Here is a 20,151-nt window from a genome sequence, read left to right on the forward strand (position 1 = left end):
CAGGAACAATTTCGGGAAGAATTAAAAAAGTCGCGATTTTGGCCAAAATCGGACAAAATCATAAGGGTATAGCCTTATGAAATTGCCAATTTTGGGCCAAAAATGAAAGTTCTCAAATCTCTCCCAGAATACGTAGAAGGGACTCTCAGCACCCAGTAGGCGCTTCTGTCGGGTCAAAAGTGGCATTCGACGAAGTTTTTGTCATTTAAATTAGATATGAAATGACGTCAAGATATGGTTATTAAATTTCATTTTTCCACCGAAATATAAGTGTTTATACAACTCTTGTCACCTGGAAAGGAATCCAAAGGGCGCCACACACCACAGGAACAATTTTGGGAAGAATTAAAAAAGTCGCGATTTTGGCCAAAATCGGACAAAATCATAAGGGTATAGCCTTATGAAATTGGCAATTTTGGGCCAAAAATGAAAGTTCTCAAATCTCTTCCAGAATACGTAGAAGGGACTCCCAGCACCCAGTAGACGCTTCTGTCGGGTCAAAAGTGGCATTCGACGAAGTTTTTGTCATTTAAATTAGATATGAAATGACGTCAAGATATGGTTATTAATATTTCCACCAAAATATAAGTGTTTATACCACTCTTGTCACCTGGAACGGCATCCAAAGGGCGCCACACACCACAGGAACAATTTCGGGAAGAATTTAAGAAGTCGCGATTTTGGCCAAAATCGGACAAAATCATAAGGGTATAGCCTTATGAAATTGGCAATTTTGGGCCAAAAATGAAAGTTCTCAAATCTCTCCCAGAATACGTAGAAGGGACTCCCAGCACCCAGTAGGCGCTTCTGTCGGGTCAAAAGTGGCATTCGACGAAGTTTTTGTCATTTAAATTAGATATGAAATGACGTCAAGATATGGTTATTAAATTTCATTTTTCCACCGAAATATAAGTGTTTATACAACTCTTGTCACCTGGAAAGGAATCCAAAGGGCGCCACACACCACAGGAACAATTTTGGGAAGAATTAAAAAAGTCGCGATTTTGGCCAAAATCGGACAAAATCATAAGGGTATAGCCTTATGAAATTGGCAATTTTGGGCCAAAAATGAAAGTTCTCAAATCTCTTCCAGAATACGTAGAAGGGACTCCCAGCACCCAGTTAGACGCTTCTGTCAGGTCAAAAGTGGCATTCGACGAAGTTTTTGTCATTTAAATCAGATATGAAATGACGTCAAGATATGGTTATTAAATTTCATTTTTCCACCGAAATATAAGTGTTTATACAACTCTTGTCACCTGGAAAGGAATCCAAACGCGCCACACACCACAGGAACAATTTTGGGAAGAATTAAAAAAGTCGCGATTTTGGCCAAAATCGGACAAAATCATAAGGGTATAGCCTTATGAAATTGGCAATTTTGGGCCAAAAATGAAAGTTCTCAAATCTCTTCCAGAATACGTAGAAGGGACTCCCAGCACCCAGTAGACGCTTCTGTCGGGTCAAAAGTGGCATTCGACGAAGTTTTTGTCATTTAAATTAGATATGAAATGACGTCAAGATATGGTTATTAATATTTCCACCAAAATATAAGTGTTTATACCACTCTTGTCACCTGGAAAGGAATCCAAAGGGCGCCACACACCACAGGAACAGTTTTGGGAAGAATTAAAAAAGTCGCGATTTTGGCCAAAATCGGACAAAATCATAAGGCCTTATGGCCTTATGAAATATGGCCTTATGAAATGAAAATCATAAGGCCTTATGAAATTGCCAATTTTGGGCCAAAAATGAAAGTTCTCAAATCTCTTCCAGAATACGTAGAAGGGACTCCCAGCACCCAGTAGACGCTTCTGTCGGGTGAAAAGTGGCATTCGACGAAGTTTTTGTCATTTAAATTAGATATGAAATGACGTCAAGATATGGTTATTAATATTTCCACCAAAATATAAGTGTTTATACCACTCTTGTCACCTGGAAAGGTATCCAAAGGGCGCCACACACCACAGGAACAATATTGGGAAGAATTAAAAAAGTCGCGATTTTGGCCAAAATCGGACAAAATCATAAGGGTATAGCCTTATGAAATTGGCAATTTTCGGCCAAAAATGAAAGTTCTCAAATCTCTCCCAGAATACGTAGAAGGGACTCTCAGCACCCAGTAGGCGCTTCTGTCGGGTCAAAAGTGGCATTCGACGAAGTTTTTGTCATTTAAATTAGATATGAAATGACGTCAAGATATGGTTATTAAATTTCATTTTTCCACCGAAATATAAGTGTTTATACATTTCTTGTCACCTGGAAAGGAATCCAAAGGGCGCCACACACCACAGGAACAATTTCGGGAAGAATTAAAAAAGTCGCGATTTTGGCCAAAATCGGACAAAATCATAAGGGTATAGCCTTATGAAATTGGCAATTTTGGGCCAAAAATGAAAGTTCTCAAATCTCTTCCAGAATACGTAGAAGGGACTCTCAGCACCCAGTAGGCGCTTCTGTCGGGTCAAAAGTGGCATTCGACGAAGTTTTTGTCATTTAAATTAGATATGAAATGACGTCAAGATATGGTTATTAAATTTCATTTTTCCACCGAAATATAAGTGTTTATACAACTCTTGTTACCTGGAAAGGAATCCAAAGGGCGCCACACACCACAGGAACAATTTCGAGAAGAACTAAAAAATTCGCGATTTTGGCCAAAATCGGACAAAATCATAAGGGCCTTATGAAATTGGCCTTATGAAATTGGCAATTTTGGGCCAAAAATGAAAGTTCTCAAATCTCTTCCAGAATACGTAGAAGGGACTCCCAGCACCCAGTAGACGCTTCTGTCGGGTCAAAAGTGGCATTCGACGAAGTTTTTGTCATTTAAATTAGATATGAAATGACGTCAAGATATGGTTATTAAATTTCATTTTCCACCAAAATATAAGTGTTTATACCACTCTTGTCACCTGGAAAGGTATCCAAAGGGCGCCACACATCACAGGAACAATTTTGGGAAGAATTAAAAAAGTCGCGATTTTGGCCAAAATCGGACAAAATCATAAGGCCTTATGAAATTGGCAATTTTGGGCCAAAAATGAAAGTTCTCAAATCTCTTCCAGAATACGTAGAAGGGACTCCCAGCACCCAGTAGACGCTTCTGTCGGGTCAAAAGTGGCATTCGACGAAGTTTTTGTCATTTAAATTAGATATGAAATGACGTCAAGATATGGTTATTAATATTTCCACCAAAATATAAGTGTTTATACCACTCTTGTCACCTGGAAAGGTATCCAAAGGGCGCCACACACCACAGGAACAGTTTTGGGAAGAATTAAAAAAGTCGCGATTTTGGCCAAAATCGGACAAAATCATAAGGCCTTATGGCCTTATGAAATATGGCCTTATGAAATGAAAATCATAAGGCCTTATGAAATTGGCAATTTTGGGCCAAAAATGAAAGTTCTCAAATCTCTCCCAGAATACGTAGAAGGGACTCTCAGCACCCAGTAGGCGCTTCTGTCGGGTCAAAAGTGGCATTCGACGAAGTTTTTGTCATTTAAATTAGATATGAAATGACGTCAAGATATGGTTATTAAATTTCATTTTTCCACCGAAATATAAGTGTTTATACAACTCTTGTCACCTGGAAAGGAATCCAAAGGGCGCCACACACCACAGGAACAATTTCGGGAAGAATTAAAAAAGTCGCGATTTTGGCCAAAATCGGACAAAATCATAAGGGCCTTATGAAATTGGCCTTATGAAATTGGCAATTTTGGGCCAAAAATGAAAGTTCTCAAATCTCTTCCAGAATACGTAGAAGGGACTCCCAGCACCCAGTAGACGCTTCTGTCGGGTCAAAAGTGGCATTCGACGAAGTTTTTGTCATTTAAATTAGATATGAAATGACGTCAAGATATGGTTATTAAATTTCATTTTTCCACCGAAATATAAGTGTTTATACAACTCTTGTCACCTGGAAAGGAATCCAAAGGGCGCCACACACCACAGGAACAATTTCGGGAAGAATTAAAAAAGTCGCGATTTTGGCCAAAATCGGACAAAATCATAAGGGCCTTATGAAATTGGCCTTATGAAATTGGCAATTTTGGGCCAAAAATGAAAGTTCTCAAATCTCTTCCAGAATACGTAGAAGGGACTCCCAGCACCCAGTAGACGCTTCTGTCGGGTCAAAAGTGGCATTCGACGAAGTTTTTGTCATTTAAATTAGATATGAAATGACGTCAAGATATGGTTATTAAATTTCATTTTCCACCAAAATATAAGTGTTTATACCACTCTTGTCACCTGGAAAGGTATCCAAAGGGCGCCACACATCACAGGAACAATTTTGGGAAGAATTAAAAAAGTCGCGATTTTGGCCAAAATCGGACAAAATCATAAGGCCTTATGAAATTGGCAATTTTGGGCCAAAAATGAAAGTTCTCAAATCTCTTCCAGAATACGTAGAAGGGACTCCCAGCACCCAGTAGACGCTTCTGTCGGGTCAAAAGTGGCATTCGACGAAGTTTTTGTCATTTAAATTAGATATGAAATGACGTCAAGAAATGGTTATTAATATTTCCACCAAAATATAAGTGTTTATACCACTCTTGTCACCTGGAAAGGTATCCAAAGGGCGCCACACACCACAGGAACAGTTTTGGGAAGAATTAAAAAAGTCGCGATTTTGGCCAAAATCGGACAAAATCATAAGGCCTTGTGGCCTTATGAAATATGGCCTTATGAAATGAAAATCATAAGGCCTTATGAAATTGCCAATTTTGGGCCAAAAATGAAAGTTCTCAAATCTCTTCCAGAATACGTAGAAGGGACTCCCAGCACCCAGTAGACGCTTCTGTCGGGTCAAAAGTGGCATTCGACGAAGTTTTTGTCATTTAAATTAGATATCAAAGACGTCAAGATATGGTTATTAATATTTCCACCAAAATATAAGTGTTTATACCACTCTTGTCACCTGGAAAGGTATCCAAAGGGCGCCACACACCACAGGAACAATTTTGGGAAGAATTAAAAAAGTCGCGATTTTGGCCAAAATCGGACAAAATCATAAGGGTATAGCCTTATGAAATTGGCAATTTTGGGCCAAAAATGAAAGTTCTCAAATCTCTCCCAGAATACGTAGAAGGGACTCTCAGCACCCAGTAGGCGCTTCTGTCGGGTCAAAAGTGGCATTCGACGAAGTTTTTGTCATTTAAATTAGATATGAAATGACGTCAAGATATGGTTATTAAATTTCATTTTTCCACCGAAATATAAGTGTTTATACATTTCTTGTCACCTGGAAAGGAATCCAAAGGGGGCCACACACCACAGGAACAATTTCGGGAAGAATTAAAAAAGTCGCGATTTTGGCCAAAATCGGACAAAATCATAAGGGTATAGCCTTATGAAATTGGCAATTTTGGGCCAAAAATGAAAGTTCTCAAATCTCTTCCAGAATACGTAGAAGGGACTCTCAGCACCCAGTAGGCGCTTCTGTCGGGTCAAAAGTGGCATTCGACGAAGTTTTTGTCATTTAAATTAGATATGAAATGACGTCAAGATATGGTTATTAAATTTCATTTTTCCACCGAAATATAAGTGTTTATACAACTCTTGTCACCTGGAAAGGAATCCAAAGGGCGCCACACACCACAGGAACAATTTCGGGAAGAATTAAAAAAGTCGCGATTTTGGCCAAAATCGGACAAAATCATAAGGGTATAGCCTTATGAAATTGGCAATTTTGGGCCAAAAATGAAAGTTCTCAAATCTCTTCCAGAATACGTAGAAGGGACTCTCAGCACCCAGTAGGCGCTTCTGTCGGGTCAAAAGTGGCATTCGACGAAGTTTTTGTCATTTAAATTAGATATGAAATGACGTCAAGATATGGTTATTAATATTTCCACCAAAATATAAGTGTTTATACCACTCTTGTCACCTGGAAAGGTATCCAAAGGGCGCCACACACCACAGGAACAGTTTTGGGAAGAATTAAAAAAGTCGCGATTTTGGCCAAAATCGGACAAAATCATAAGGCCTTATGGCCTTATGAAATATGGCCTTATGAAATGAAAATCATAAGGCCTTATGAAATTGCCAATTTTGGGCCAAAAATGAAAGTTCTCAAATCTCTTCCAGAATACGTAGAAGGGACTCTCAGCACCCAGTAGGCGCTTCTGTCGGGTCAAAAGTGGCATTCGACGAAGTTTTTGTCATTTAAATTAGATATGAAATGACGTCAAGATATGGTTATTAATATTTCCACCAAAATATAAGTGTTTATACCACTCTTGTCACCTGGAAAGGTATCCAAAGGGCGCCACACACCACAGGAACAATTTCGGGAAGAATTAAAAAAGTCGCGATTTTGGCCAAAATCGGACAAAATCATAAGGGTATAGCCTTATGAAATTGCCAATTTTGGGCCAAAAATGAAAGTTCTCAAATCTCTCCCAGAATACGTAGAAGGGACTCTCAGCACCCAGTAGGCGCTTCTGTCGGGTCAAAAGTGGCATTCGACGAAGTTTTTGTCATTTAAATTAGATATGAAATGACGTCAAGATATGGTTATTAAATTTCATTTTTCCACCGAAATATAAGTGTTTATACATTTCTTGTCACCTGGAAAGGAATCCAAAGGGGGCCACACACCACAGGAACAATTTCGGGAAGAATTAAAAAAGTCGCGATTTTGGCCAAAATCGGACAAAATCATAAGGGTATAGCCTTATGAAATTGGCAATTTTGGGCCAAAAATGAAAGTTCTCAAATCTCTTCCAGAATACGTAGAAGGGACTCTCAGCACCCAGTAGGCGCTTCTGTCGGGTCAAAAGTGGCATTCGACGAAGTTTTTGTCATTTAAATTAGATATGAAATGACGTCAAGATATGGTTATTAAATTTCATTTTTCCACCGAAATATAAGTGTTTATACAACTCTTGTCACCTGGAAAGGAATCCAAAGGGCGCCACACACCACAGGAACAATTTCGGGAAGAATTAAAAAAGTCGCGATTTTGGCCAAAATCGGACAAAATCATAAGGGTATAGCCTTATGAAATTGGCAATTTTGGGCCAAAAATGAAAGTTCTCAAATCTCTTCCAGAATACGTAGAAGGGACTCTCAGCACCCAGTAGGCGCTTCTGTCGGGTCAAAAGTGGCATTCGACGAAGTTTTTGTCATTTAAATTAGATATGAAATGACGTCAAGATATGGTTATTAATATTTCCACCAAAATATAAGTGTTTATACCACTCTTGTCACCTGGAAAGGTATCCAAAGGGCGCCACACACCACAGGAACAGTTTTGGGAAGAATTAAAAAAGTCGCGATTTTGGCCAAAATCGGACAAAATCATAAGGCCTTATGGCCTTATGAAATATGGCCTTATGAAATGAAAATCATAAGGCCTTATGAAATTGCCAATTTTGGGCCAAAAATGAAAGTTCTCAAATCTCTCCCAGAATACGTAGAAGGGACTCTCAGCACCCAGTAGGCGCTTCTGTCGGGTCAAAAGTGGCATTCGACGAAGTTTTTGTCATTTAAATTAGATATGAAATGACGTCAAGATATGGTTATTAAATTTCATTTTTCCACCGAAATATAAGTGTTTATACAACTCTTGTCACCTGGAAAGGAATCCAAAGGGCGCCACACACCACAGGAACAATTTTGGGAAGAATTAAAAAAGTCGCGATTTTGGCCAAAATCGGACAAAATCATAAGGGTATAGCCTTATGAAATTGCCAATTTTGGGCCAAAAATGAAAGTTCTCAAATCTCTTCCAGAATACGTAGAAGGGACTCCCAGCACCCAGTTAGACGCTTCTGTCGGGTCAAAAGTGGCATTCGACGAAGTTTTTGTCATTTAAATCAGATATGAAATGACGTCAAGATATGGTTATTAAATTTCATTTTCCACCAAAATATAAGTGTTTATACCACTCTTGTCACCTGGAAAGGTATCCAAAGGGCGCCACACATCACAGGAACAATTTTGGGAAGAATTAAAAAAGTCGCGATTTTGGCCAAAATCGGACAAAATCATAAGGGTATAGCCTTATGAAATTGCCAATTTTGGGCCAAAAATGAAAGTTCTCAAATCTCTTCCAGAATACGTAGAAGGGACTCCCAGCACCCAGTTAGACGCTTCTGTCGGGTCAAAAGTGGCATTCGACGAAGTTTTTGTCATTTAAATTAGATATGAAATGACGTCAAGATATGGTTATTAAATTTCATTTTCCACCAAAATATAAGTGTTTATACCACTCTTGTCACCTGGAAAGGTATCCAAAGGGCGCCACACATCACAGGAACAATTTTGGGAAGAATTAAAAAAGTCGCGATTTTGGCCAAAATCGGACAAAATCATAAGGGTATAGCCTTATGAAATTGGCAATTTTGGGCCAAAAATGAAAGTTCTCAAATCTCTTCCAGAATACGTAGAAGGGACTCCCAGCACCCAGTAGACGCTTCTGTCGGGTCAAAAGTGGCATTCGACGAAGTTTTTGTCATTTAAATTAGATATGAAATGACGTCAAGATATGGTTATTAATATTTCCACCAAAATATAAGTGTTTATACCACTCTTGTCACCTGGAACGGCATCCAAAGGGCGCCACACACCACAGGAACAATTTTGGGAAGAATTTAAAAAGTCGCGATTTTGGCCAAAATCATAAGGGTAGAGCCTTATGAAATTGCCAATTTTGGGCCAAAAATGAAAGTTCTCAAATCTCTTCCAGAATACGTAGAAGGGACTCCCAGCACCCAGTAGACGCTTCTGTCGGGTCAAAAGTGGCATTCGACGAAGTTTTTGTCATTTAAATTAGATATGAAATGACGTCAGATATGGTTATTAAATTTCATTTTCCACCAAAATATAAGTGTTTATACCACTCTTGTCACCTGGAAAGGTATCCAAAGGGCGCCACACATCACAGGAACAGTTTTGGGAAGAATTTAAAAAGTCCCGATTTTGGCCAAAATCGGACAAAATCATAAGGGTATAGCCTTATGAAATTGCCAATTTTGGGCCAAAAATGAAGGGACTCCCAGCACCCAGTAGACGCTTCTGTCGGGTCAAAAGTGGCATTCGACGAAGTTTTTGGCAATTTTGGGCCTAAAATGAAAGTTCTCAAATCTTGAATTTTGAAATGACGTCAAGATAATATGGCAGCTTTCATAAAGTAGGGGTGCGGCCCTGGGCATCTTCCTCCAGGAAAAACTAATTTGTTAGAGGTCAAATGAATCTTAGGAATATTTATACTATAAATTAAGGTATTTGACTAGTTCTAAACTAAAGGTTGTCCAATCACAACTTTTGAACTTGTATGTGAGGAAAGGAGTGGTCTAAGTCATCCCTGCTTGATTCTAAAATATCCCTGACTGCGCACCATTTCCTTCCGACTAACTATTTGTGTTGTAACATTTTGTTTTATTCTGTAAGAAATCGAGAGGATGCCACTCATCCTACTAATGATTTTGGACGAAAAATGGTACTTCTCAAATCATGGAGACTCCAAGGTTGGTCCGCTTGGATAAACGTTACCGTGAAGCCATCTTTAGAGAGAAATATGAAAACATTTAGATGTAAACGACATGAAGATATTGTATTCATATTTTGCTTCACCATCATATCACAAGAGCACTCTATCCCTTTGCGTAATTTACACTCTAGTGAAAGGTTTGTCAAAATGCTTCCTAACTTTTGGTTCGTATACCACCACACCAACTTCTCGGCAAATGTGCCCACAGTATGAACAAATATATTCACTTATTTCTTTGGAATAAATTTTCCAGATTTTCTTGGCAGTTTATTTTGCCCATTTTGTTGGGCATTATATTCTACAATTGCTGATTAAACGTGTTTACTCAACTTAGGGCTAATTGCTACCCGACCGGTGGTATGGTGTGGTCTATGAAGTATGTGGGTATCCTGGACTCATTGAGACAAACGAAACCAAAAGAGTAAATGTTCTGTTTTCAATGAGTGTTTTATTAAGACATTTACATAGAAAGCGTGAACGGATTTATTTAAAGTGAGGAGCGTTTGTTTTGAAGGGAACATTTAAACAACTTCGTGAAAGTTGTAAGCAAAATATCACCCATCATTTCACAACTGAACCTCCAGTAATTTGAGCAACTCTTTACGAATGAACTATTGAAGGAAATCATTAAGTTACAGTATCTGATGGTTTTAATTATGTTCTTTGAGGTTGCCAGTGATGATAAAGAGCAACCATTTTGCGACATAAACTTTAATCAACCACAATAGTTTGTAGCATACTACAAAACCAATACTCTGTTTTACCTAAGGGCATAAATTATCATTGATATTCTTAACCAAACAAGTATGATTAGATCTCAAACTATTAACACAACCGCAAATGATGTCAATAAACTTGAGGCATATAAAAGGGTAAAAATCCAGGAATATTCACTTTCAATTCACTAAATTAGAACACTACTCCTTTAAGTACAGAAGCTATAAATGGGGTACATCAATAGTATGGTAACACTGTTCTGGTCACTTTATAGCCCCCAAAGCCTGGAATGAGCTGAGACCACAACTCTTTATGATACCAAGACCAGACACCTCACTTTGTATACACTCCCATTGAAGCCTTACATTATAAGTTGGTACTCGATATCCACTACATAATGAGACTTTAACATAAGTTAACAGCTGTGGTAAGTGTGCTCTGGGGAATTGGCTTCCATTCAATTAATACAAATGCTTGCTTTGGTTTATACCCCTCCCTTAGCAGACCAACAAGACAATATGTTGTTAAAATTTTTCTTCCAGTTTTATGCTAAACAAATGTAACGCATTCATTCTGCGAATTCATCCATGCCATTGGAGGTTGGTAAACTTTACATACCCTGTGGGTAAACTAGCTACCCAAACCAATCCAAGGTCAACAAGATAGGTTGAAAAATAAAGAAAACAAAACATGAGTCATCAATGTGAAGCCATGACATCACACCTGCTTGCTTCATGTTCACTTCTGGTGTAAAATGTGACCATTTCAGCAGCTAATATCTCGAGAACAGAACTTAGGGGTATTGAATGAAAGTTCCACCAGAATGCTTAACTTAAGTTCCTCTTTAACATATCAAAAGTAAATTTGGGTCTAGACTATTCTTTTCAGCCCCCACCCCCTCCCCAATCTATAACTGAAGCAAATCTAAAGTAGGGTAACACTGTTCTGATCACATTGTCGCCACAAAAGCTCGGACAGAGCTGAGACCACAACTCTTACGAAACCAAGACCTTAAACCTCACTTTGTATGAACTCCCATGCAGTTGGTACTTGAAATCAAGTACATAATGAGACTAAAAGAATAAGTTAACAGCTGGAGGATGGGCTTCAGTCCAATTATTGCAAATGCTTGCTTCGGTTTATACCGCTCCTAGCCGAGTGCCAGAACAGAAGGTTGTCGATGGTCTTCTTTTGAAATTTTGCCATAATACTCTGCCAAACTGGTACAACCTGAAATTGGAAGAAACAGGGAAAATTATTTCATCTTTCAAAAACACCATTAAAGAGGACATTATAATGAAGGTGGAAAAAAACCCATGATAATCCTTTAAGAAGTGGGTCTAAATGTGGAAAAGAATCATCAGTTAAAATGAGAAAAAAGAAAATCCTAAAAATTTGGTTTACAGGAAGGTGAACTGGAACGACATTAGTGCAATAGTTTATAGGGTCAATAGTGTATATATATACCATTGAAATGAATGTTCTTTAATAATTACTTCAATGGATATATGCTATCCATAATTTATCATACAAATACTTCATGTAGGTTACTTTAGTTGTTCTAACCTGAGGCATAGGTTCAGTTTAATGGTTTACGTGGTTAAATATATGTTTTACACTTTTTCAATTATCTGCATCAATATAACCATGAACAAAAGCTTCAAAACTTATCTGTGGAACAGTCACTGTTACAGTTCACTTTCACATAAGGAGAATGATGTAATGATAATGAGGTTGGCAAAGAATGGAAGGAAATCTGTTACTAAAAGCATCCTCTTTTATTACTGTGTAATCCACTGTAGTGAAGCAGACCTTGAATGTTTTCTCAACTTATCAGACTGAAGGATGATTTGGGGGTTTAGAAACTATCACCAAAAACTCCTACCCATTCACCCAGTTATGTCATCACTGCGTATGTGATGCCACTGCTGTTTGAGTTATATTAAATATGTTTGGATCTAATATTGAATCATTACCATTGCACACTGCCCAGATAATATTCCACTTTACTGCAAATGAAAAAAACAACAGTATAACTCACAGGATGGAAATCAATAACAGCATGCACTGAATCCAGCAGGGTACACTTGTCTTTCTTTTAACTTCAGAAATGGATCAGAACTGGCAAAAAGTGAAATGCAAGGTTCCTTTTCTCAGCTGAAAGAAAGGCAAAAATATAATACCAAGATATAAATTCAATAAGTTTCAGTGAATCAAGCCATGTTGAAAAAACTATGCTATTCATGTTTCCTTTGTTGATATCCTGAACTGTTATAAAAAAGGAAAAAAGAATGGTAGACTCTTCAGAACTCAGTTACAAGACAGGTTAAACGTTAGGTCAAGAAGATGCTATCGTTGTGCCATACCCCCTCATGACACTCTGTACTTAACCCCATAACATACACTGTAATGTATGTTTTTCAAGAATTTTTTTGTGTCAAACAATTCTCCATGAGTCTTGCAAACAATATTCGAAAGCAACTTGTTATCTTTTGGTAACAGACAGACTTTGCAAACCACAATACAAAATAATTAAAGCACTTGAAAGCATTATTAAGTCCTGTACAGTACTTACTCTCTCCCACCTTACTAGATTATCCCCATAAACTATATATACATATCTGTAGAAAAATAATCTACCTGTAGAAAGATTCAGAGGTCTTCCAGGTTGAACTCTTCTTCAACCACATTTCATCTTATCAGCTAAGAGGATAACATCTTCTGCTAGTTCATCCCATTTCCCAGCATCTTTGGGACAGCTCGTGGCACAAGTACTTCAAAATCCTGGTCAATCTATGAAAAAAAAGCAGAATCCTTTAGTTGGCTGATGTTGGGGAGATACCAATGTGACTTTACGACAAAAATGTTGCAAATGGACAACTAGCAAAGAATGTTGGATTATTGACCATGTAACTCAATAATAAATAGTGCACACAAAACATAGCAGGACTATGTGGGCAAGTTTTCCTATTGAAGGATAGCACTCCATGCTGCTTACCTCAAGTCACGGTGTCTGTGGATATGAAGCCTACAATGAGATCTGTACATTATGTCAACATAACCCCTACATAGCCTATGCATTCAGCTGTTGCGTGTAGCTATGTACCAATTCTAAAAAAACCTAGACACTGGTTCAGAGTAGCCATTGAAAATAACTGTGGGTTTTCAGTGCCACTAAACCAAGCATGAGTGTCACTGTTACTATGCTTAGGGGCCTTCCAAACTATAATGCTCGAAATTAAACAAATAACATGTTTGATATATCTTTTTTACCAATATGAATGGCAGGACTTCAAAGTTAAGTTAAATTATGGGTTAATGAATCATCACACTCACAGTCATTACTAGGCTAACAGGGGGGGGGGGGGTTGTGTCATTCTGCCATAGGTATTTTTTACCATAGAAAAAGTGCTCTAACCCACGTAGTAAAAGTGACTTTCCGCCATGGTAGTAAAGCACTTTCGCTATGGCGGAAAGAGCACACTATTGTGGGTAAGGGTAACATTAGTAAGTAGGTTAGAAATTTTATACAAATATTTAATCGACAATCAGAATAGGTCTTTCTAATAAACATTCAGCCTTATTTAATTCATTCAACTAACAAATCAAATTGAAGTCAGTGTATTGACTCTTACCAACTTTACACTAAAAAATGTGTATCAATTCCCCAATCTAACATGTCTTTACTACGATTCAGTCATGTTAAGGAACCGTCACATTTGAAGACGGTGTACCTATCATTATATACATATGGCGGAATGGAACTAGATTCGCCTAACAGCACACAACGTACCTTTTTCATGCTGGTTTAGACTAGGCCTGTACAACCCAGCCTACGCCTAGCGTAGGCCCTAGTTGACCCTAGTATTACCACTGCCACTGCGTATTACCACTGCCGTGGTCATCCTTGAACTTCAATTTGTGTAGTTTTCTACACGATGACCCTCTACAGAAGTAAAAGAACAACATCTCAAACTTACTTGAGTCATAAATTTGATTATACCTGCAAATATATCTAGTCCCCTGAAAATCAGTCGTAACATAACAATCAAGCTTTCTTCTATGGCAGTTTGTCACTTTGTTGTTGTTGTTGTTAAACTGCTTCGGGGACAGTGATTGCGCAATAGATCCATGGTTACTCAGAGCCGTATCTACGGCTCTGATGTTACACAGCCTCCTGATTATTTTGTGAAATACGTAATGGCACTTGTAAGCTTTCTAAGACTCCGAAATAAAAGAATACTACCACGAAGGGTCACTCATTAACCAAAAGCCCCCCTAGCTCGCTTCTGGTCCCCCTCATAGGTTTTTCTCTGGGTGTAACACGGCATCAAGGAAGGCACTGGCATGTGGGTATAATATAATCCATCTTGTTTCTGGTATGAAAGTCATGGTGTGTTTGGTAAAAACATTCGCAATTGACAGAGTTTGGCAACAAGCTATTTGAAACCATTTAGACATAAGTATAGCAGTATGATAATCAACGATATCTCCAAATCTGAGATGCGGAATGTTTTGAAAATGGGGTTAGTGCTAAATAATACTCGTTGGCAATGGAACGAACAATTCTATTCTGAATAAAATGAATGTTATTTGTGAGGGTAGAAACAGCATACCCAAACAGGTACAATATGTAGTAAAGGGGAGGAAAAGTAATATTATATAAGGTAATCAGTAACCCAATGGGAAGAATCCTTTTCAGTCTTTAAATAATAGACTCCGTAATAAAAGAATTTTACCACAAAGGGTCACATATTCAGTGGACCGTTATGGGCTGCACACATTTTTCATGCATTGCCGCAAAAGATTGGGACAAACTAGATCAAAGAGTAAAATCAGCAAGAAATCTTAACGCCTAGTATCTGATAAAGTTTAGGTCTACTTCACTTTACTTTTACCAAATTTCTTAATTTTCTTTACTCTGTTACACGTTTTAACTATTTTATTAACCAGTTAGGTTACATCATATTTTGTTTTTTAATTTTGTACTTATGACTTATTAAATGTTCATACATTTTATATTATTATATGTCTTATTAGAGGGAAGATCGTGGAAGATTAGCTATTGCTAAACGAGCTATCCTCTTAAAATAAATACCCACAGTGGGACCGGTCGACCTTAGAACGGCCAGAAGCCGTTAAAGTAAAGTTTTAAAAAAGATGAAAAAATAAAAATAAAAAAAAACAAGAGAATACTACCGACGCAGGGCCACGCATTCAATGGTCATTATGGGCTGCACACATGCCTCAAGAGGCATGTGCCACCGAAAGCCACCTAGCTCGCTTCTGGCCGTTCAAGGTCGACCGGTCCCGCTATGGGCATTCTCCGGGTCCGAGACGTAAAGGAAGGCGCTGGTATGGGTCCTTAAGCCACACCTTTTTTGCACCCTGTCGGAACATCACTGCCCCGAGCTGGTCTCGAACCCTAACGCATTTTAACAGAAATCCGCAGGTTTATGCCTTGACAACTGCGTCAAACTCCTGAGCGCTGATAAAGCAGAGTCAGAAATAATACTTAAAGATGCTAACCCGAGTAAAAGATGATTAATGCAAAAAGAAGTTCTTCGTGTGGTATTCGAACTCGGAACATTCAGCTTGTAGTTCACCCGTTCATCCACTAAGCTATTTGCCGGGATTGAAAATGTGTGTGTTTGACTTCAGTTTGAAATCACGTTATTTCGGCTGCAGCACACTATGAATATTCAATCTTCAATATCATGCCTAAGTCACCATAGCAACGAATACGCAACAACTTCTGAATGATAGACTGGCATAATTATTCATCTTAATTTGTGGATTGATATTGTTGAGTCCATTTTGACAGCTGCTGAATTGAAAAGAGAGATTACTACAAACTAACGCTGGTGGCATTTGGCATACAATTAAAAGAATTTCCGTCCTATGCATCAGTACGCTTCAAAGATTCTCCGCGAACAACCCTAAGCTCCTGGTGTAGAAAATGGCGAGTGAAAATTAGTCCAAATAAATCTAAGCTTGTAATCTTTAAGTACCCTGATTCTAATGACTCGCCCGAGGACTAAAGTATCATTAATCTTTTCAAAACTCCTAGTTTCATTGCCCCCAGTAAGCTCATTGCAGCAAACTTCTTAGTGCCTACCAACTAATTATTTCAAACCAAATATCCTTAAAACCACCCTCCTTCTTAACCCCATAATTCTATGCCATTTTCCTTAAATACTTAGTTCATATAACCTACGCAGAATAGATCCCTAGATCCATTACGGTTTTGTTTTTAAATTCGGAGGAGGCTTCAGCCCTGGCAGAGATCGAGATGGGGCCCATTGCTTAGGAACCTGGTGGCTAGAGGACTTGTGAGTCAAACCCCAGAGGAATTGTCCTCCTCTGGGGAACAGCCCAGTCACGGGAAAATTTTTCTTTTTTCATTTTCTTAGCGTAAGGGTACTTCCCGGCAGTGAGGGTTTGCCAGGTTTGGGGGAACTTCCCATTATTTTTACCTAAGTAGTTTCCATTACTCATTTAAAGCTTCCAAATGTTACACCGGGGCGGGCCACTGAACTATTACCATTGAGGAGCTTTTATCAGACTAGAGAAGAGAGAACAGGAAAAACTTGGTGTAACAGTGCATAATGGCAATTTTGCAATCAGTTTATTTCAACATGTCAGCTCAATAACAGGAACATATGAAATATTAACTCGCCCTCCTTAGATATCTTAATTCTTTGGGATCTGACTTACTCAAAATCTAAATCCAGGACTTTTAGGTGATTCCACCTAGTTTTACAGTTCAGCAGAACTAAATTATTACATATATACTTTTCCCTACCATCAAGGAAATATGCATTACCTCACCGGGGTCTTAACACACACTCAGAATGATTCAATTGAACTATATGCACTAGTAATACCATCGTAGCTGACGACACAATTCAGGGGATTCCCCTAATGACGACATCAATCGTGACGTCACTTCACAGTGACCACGAGGCCATGGCCGCCACGATCATACAGCCATGGCCTACACTTTTATCACGTACGAACAAATGCTGCACACAAACACCTTCCAAACGGTCACTCCTGCGTCATACCAAAACTCTAAAATAACATAATTAATCAACATCAACTTTAACTAATGATAACAACTGTAATGCTTCATCCTATATCCATTTTTCCCAGTAATATAGCTTACAATTCCTGACGGAAAATAACCTGTCAGCTTTGTTAACACTGCGATCCCCATGTATAGTCAAGGCTTCATAATTGACGCACCCCGTAATTGACGCACCTTCAATTATTACTAGCAACGATACAGCAGGCCACCTAAACTTTTTGCAGTCAAGCAGAATTACATATTTCATGAGTTGGAATCCATTTCAGATATTTGCTGACCAAATTGTGGTATTTTTTAAGCTTTTAACATCCTCCCCCCAGTTTTGCACATTTTTTGGGCATTTGGAAATCTTACATCCTAAAAATATCCAACATTACCTCAATATGATAACACTACTCTCTGGGACCTGACCTGTCTGAGCTTAGAGGCTCAGAGCATAGCAAACAGTATCTAAAGTCAATGGATGTATACTAAGGCCTACACTACAGTTAGCTTATCGACGAATGTGTCAATTTAGGGGGGAAAAAAAAAAAAGAATTTGACACGTCAGACATTTTGTGGTCAAATTCTGCTCAATTGTACGGTGCATAAGCACAGAACCTTAAATATTTTGAGATCATAACATTTCTGAGGAACTTCACATATGAAAAACACATACAGTTGAGTGATTTGGATTTTTCCTTGATAGACATCGTTGATCAAATCCTTAAGTGCGTCAATTATGAGCCCACCATGCTACTCTATGGTAGTTATCACGCTACGTTAGCATGCACACACACACAGTATACTAATAACCTAACGCGTCATACCAAAACTCTAAAATAACATAATTAATCAATATCAACTTTAATTAATGATAACAACTGTAATGCTTCATCCTATATCCATTTTCCCAGTAAAATAGCTTACAATTCCTGACGGAAAATAACCTGTCAGCTTTGTTAACACTGCGATCCCCATGTACTCTATGGTAGTTATCACGCTACGTTAACATGCACACACACAGTATACTAATAACCTAACGGGCATGAGCTTACGCATGCACTACGATACATAATTATAACTTTCACAAATAATACAGTTTATTCCTTACTAATTTGCTACTTAACAACAGGTCATCCACACATAAACCAATATATTTAAGACCTCTAAACATTTATGATGGGCTTAGTAGTACTTGATTTAGCCAAAAGGTAGGATTTAAAGACCATTTCACCTGGAGAAGAGAGAACAGGAAAAACTTGGTGTAACACTTCAACAGTGCATAATGGCAATTTTGCAAGTCTCTGCATGGGTGTTCCATGCTATGGACCGCCAAATGCGCATTAAATATGAAATTTTGGTGTGGTCCCAAATTTCAACCCGTTACACAAAGTATGTGTGCTGCTTGTTTTCCTCTTCATTCGTTTCTTTAAACTGCTATTGTCTTTTTTTCCCTTAATTTTCTAATTTGCCCGTAGGAGCCGCACGGCTCGAACAGGAATTTCACAGACTGACCATGTAACGCTCGGTGCCTTTACGTAATACACACATATCGTTATGCTGGCAGTGTTTTCTTTGTGGATTTAAATGGAAACGATTACCAAACTGTATGACACTACGTACAGGGGCGTAGCGAAGGTTTTTTTGTTGGGGGGGGGGGGTGTGGAGAATTTAATTTGCCGACGGATCTGGAAGTGGTGACTGAAATGGGGGAGGGGTCTAAGGGGTGGGGTGTCCCCCTCCCCTTTGGAAAATTTTTAGTTTTGAAACGTCCTTAGATGCAATCTGGTGCATATTTTAAGTCAAATTTGATTTGCCGACGGATCTGGAAGTGGTGACTGAAATGGGGGAGGGGTCTAAGGGGTGGGGTGTCCCCCTCCCCTTTGGAAAATTTTTAATTTTGAAACGTCCTTAGATGCAATCTGGTGTATATTTTAAGTCAAATTCGATTTGCCGACGGATCTGGAAGTGGTGACTGAAATGGGGGAGGGGTCTAAGGGGTGGGGGTGTCCCCCTCCCCTTTGGAAAATTTTTAGCTTTGAAACGTCCTTAGATGCAATCTGGTGCATATTTTAAGTCAAATTTGGCACGGAAGAAGCTCCCGTTCTCCTTTTCTCTATTCAGCTTTCCTTCTTTCTTCCCCTTCCGCTCTCTTCACCTTTTCTCCTTTTGCCGACAGACCAAAAATTTGCCGACAACGACCAAATTATTGGGGGGTGTGACACCCCCCCCCACACCCCCCCCCCCCCCCCGCTCGCTACGCCCCTGACTACGTATCGCCGAATCTCAGCCAACAGCCAAATCCAGAGAGTTTTTTTTACTCACACACACACACTCATTCAATTTGGGAAGAAATAAAAAAAAAGTCGCCATTTTGGCCAGAATCGGACAAAATCATAAGGGTATAACCTTACAAAATTGGCAAATTTGGGCCAAAACTGAATGTTACAAATTTGTGTCAGGATACGTAGAAGAGACTCCCAGTAGACACTGCTCTCGAGACAAAAGTGGCATTCGACGAAGTTTTAGTCATTTAAATTCGATATGATATGACGTCGAGATATGTTTTTTGGAGAGTAATAAAAACGACACCAGTTTGGCCAGAAATTAAAAAATTCATAAGCCTTACCAAAAATGTTTTTTCGACCTTTAATTTTTTATTTGGATTCCCAAAGCCCATAATAGTACCCTCCTGAAGTAAAAATGGCGTTCTATGGAATTTTTATTCAGTAAAGATTGAAACAGATATTTTATATTTTGTCCTTTAGATTATGATTGACTGGCAGGTACTCAAAAAGGCTCCACGTATGATTGTGGAGAGAAAGAAAGTCACAATTTTGGCCAAAATTTGATAAAATCA

At 38.6% G+C, this 20,151-nt stretch overlaps 1 long non-coding RNA gene across 4 annotated transcripts; it reads right to left on the minus strand.

Annotated features, from left to right (window-relative positions):
- Positions 1–9,930: 9,930 nt before the first annotated feature.
- On the minus strand, positions 9,931–19,531 carry LOC139974271 (uncharacterized). 4 transcript variants are annotated; one of them, XR_011795429.1, is made up of 5 exons: positions 18,526–19,531; positions 14,013–14,165; positions 12,860–13,012; positions 12,261–12,376; positions 9,931–11,449 (listed from the first exon to the last, which is right to left on the minus strand). It is a non-coding gene; the product is annotated as an uncharacterized lncRNA (long non-coding RNA). The 4 variants fall into 4 exon arrangements; XR_011795431.1 differs by lacking the exon at positions 14,013–14,165 and having other exon boundaries at positions 18,526–19,526; XR_011795430.1 differs by lacking the exons at positions 14,013–14,165; positions 18,526–19,531 and adding an exon at positions 14,200–15,004.
- Positions 19,532–20,151: the final 620 nt, after the last annotated feature.

The sequence above is a fragment of the Apostichopus japonicus genome, chromosome 9, assembly GCF_037975245.1.
Source record: "Apostichopus japonicus isolate 1M-3 chromosome 9, ASM3797524v1, whole genome shotgun sequence".
Lineage (NCBI taxonomy): Eukaryota > Metazoa > Echinodermata > Holothuroidea > Aspidochirotida > Stichopodidae > Apostichopus > Apostichopus japonicus.